We start from the raw sequence: 2577 nt of genomic DNA, 5'->3' as shown, positions 1-2577 counted from the left end.
GGGAGAGTAAATTACCTCTCAACATGCAGTGCTAGAAGAAGTCTCAGTCAATTGTGGAGGAGCCAGAATTGGTGAAGCAGCTTTAGGATGTCATGGAGCAGCCACAACTATAGAAGTTGAGAGGAGACTGAGTGGGGGCATCCACTCATGCGGAGAGCTCCAGTAGGGGGAAATTTTGAGCCATGTGGGTTGAGGGATCACATGCAGCCATACCTCCATGTGTGAGCTGGGGCGATGTGAAGTGATAGTTCCATGAAGGCTAAAATAGGGGCATGATCCTTGAGGTACCTAACCTCTTTGATTATACCTTGATACAGGAGCCCCGACGAGGAGTAGTAGGACTGGCTAAGTGGGTAGATACAGATGTGTATGGAGCGACAGAGAGAGCTAGAGTGCAAGAATCCCAAGACAGTGCAGAGCTAGTAAGCTACAACAATGCGAGAGGCACAGGAGTGTTGCACCAATGCAGGATGGCACAAATAAGTGTGCAACAGTGCGAGATGCATGGAGTGTTGTAGCAGCTCATAGCTCACAAAGGGGGCACTTGTCAGCGACAGAGGGAGCTTCAACATCAGAGGGTGTTTCCAGCCCAACAAGGAGATCAGTTGGGAGATTTTTTGTTTCTAGAGTTGCTGGAGCAACAACACTTGGGAAAAGTGTTTCATGTAGAAAATTCCAAAGGTTTAGGATTAGGTTCGAGTTGAATTCCTTTCTTGTTGAGAGGGAGTGTTTGAAATAGCAACAAGAAATGCTAAAAATAGCATTGTTATAAATAGCATTTTGGGATAGATTCCAATTTTATTTAGTCCCTGAACTAAAATTGAGAAGTAAAATTCGAATTTATTCTTTGCAACTGCTTGATTAATAATTAATTAATTCATCTTGATCTAATTAGTTGGAGAAAATCAAACATGATGTCTATGTGAAGACATGCAACCGTTTCTCCATTGATTGAGGATTTTATACCTTAGTTAAGGATATGAGGACGAGTTGTACTTTGAGTTGTAATTAGTTAGCTCAGTTAACTGAGTTAAGTCCAATTAGATTAGCTCCAAAATTTTGTGGAATTAATTGTGAGTTTAGTTAGTTAATGGTTGCATGCATGTAACTACTGCTCTCCAGATAATTGAATATTCTCTCATAAATAAATCATGCATGTTAGTTCAGTCAGAGACCCAGTTGAGATTAGAGGAAGGGATAGTGTACTATCAGTTGCAGGATTTTTCCTATATAGGAAACTCATCCAGGCAGAATGAATTATCTCCTTCAGGATTGCACAGTTATTTGAGAGGTCAGTGTTGTGTGTGAGGTGAGAATCACACAGGTTGCAGCTGGAGGACCTAGGAGATACTCTGCAAGGAAATATGAGGCTTGAAGGGTAGAGGAGAATGTTTGTGAGAAGACTTTGACTATCTGTGAGCAGCAGAGGGATTGTATTGAGAGCTGGATAGCTTCCGAGCTAAGGCTTTGTGTAATTCAGACATATTTCCACTTGTATGATAATACAAATATCAGGGATTTTAGCTGAGGCTTTCCCCAGAGTATTCTTCTTCGTTTCATGTGTATGATTTCTTCTTCTCTATTATATGTGTTTCGATTGATCTAGCTCAAATTTATTAAGCTTCCGCAAATATTGATTGTAGAAGTAGATCTAGTATTTTGCTTTAGTATATTGCATTATCAGGTGATCTACAGTGGGAATTTCTACACCTCTTTTGTAACAACACCTAAAGTAAATGCTTTTGTATGATGGTGGAAGTGGAAATAAACCAAGATTAGCATATAAACCAATTGGAAATATTTGCATTTGAATCGCTATTGAGGTTTCAGCAAGTCCGTGAAAAATAAATTGCTTCATAATCCTTGCATTTTCTTGCATTTACTTTATTGATGTCCTCACTGTCCTCTCTTCATCTTCTTCTATGCGTGAGCACCTCATGTAGTTTTACAAATTTTGAGAAGGTAGAGAGTAAGATTAAATTCATATTAAATTTGATTCTAATCAAAATGAAATTCATTGGCCTTTCATGGTCGAAAATGATGAAAAATGGGTTAATATGAGTTTATAATGATCCTTTTTTTTTTAAATATTTATTTTTTGATCTTCATTAACTTTACGCCATAGTCTGTTTCAATCTTTTTAAATTATATTTATATGTATTTTTTTTTCTTTCCAATATTTGTTAACCTTAGGTTAGTATTAGTTTCAATAATGGATGGAAAGGGATGTTATTATTAAGATTAGATTGTGTGAGAAGTTTCTTGTTCTATGTCCAATTTTTCTTTATAAAATTTTGAATTTCATTCAAATTACTTCAACATATTACTAAATAATCACAAACTAACTAATTTCTATTTCTATTTTTATGTTAATTTATTAATATCATATTATTTTACATATTTTTTTTCATTTTGTTAGTTAGTTATGAATTTTTATTTATTATGTTAAAAAGAGATCATTTGACTATTGGTATATTATTGAGAAACTAGTAGCACAAACACACTTTTGATCAAAATAAGAAATCTTACTAAAATGACACAATTTTATAAAGTGAAGAGTCTAACATATATGGAAAT

This window comes from Pinus tabuliformis, chromosome 5_1, assembly GCF_031772625.1.
Source record: "Pinus tabuliformis cultivar Carrire ecotype Pingquan chromosome 5_1, CPIR1, whole genome shotgun sequence".
In the NCBI taxonomy this organism is placed as follows: domain Eukaryota; kingdom Viridiplantae; phylum Streptophyta; class Pinopsida; order Pinales; family Pinaceae; genus Pinus; species Pinus tabuliformis.
This window is presented reverse-complemented; position numbering follows the sequence as displayed.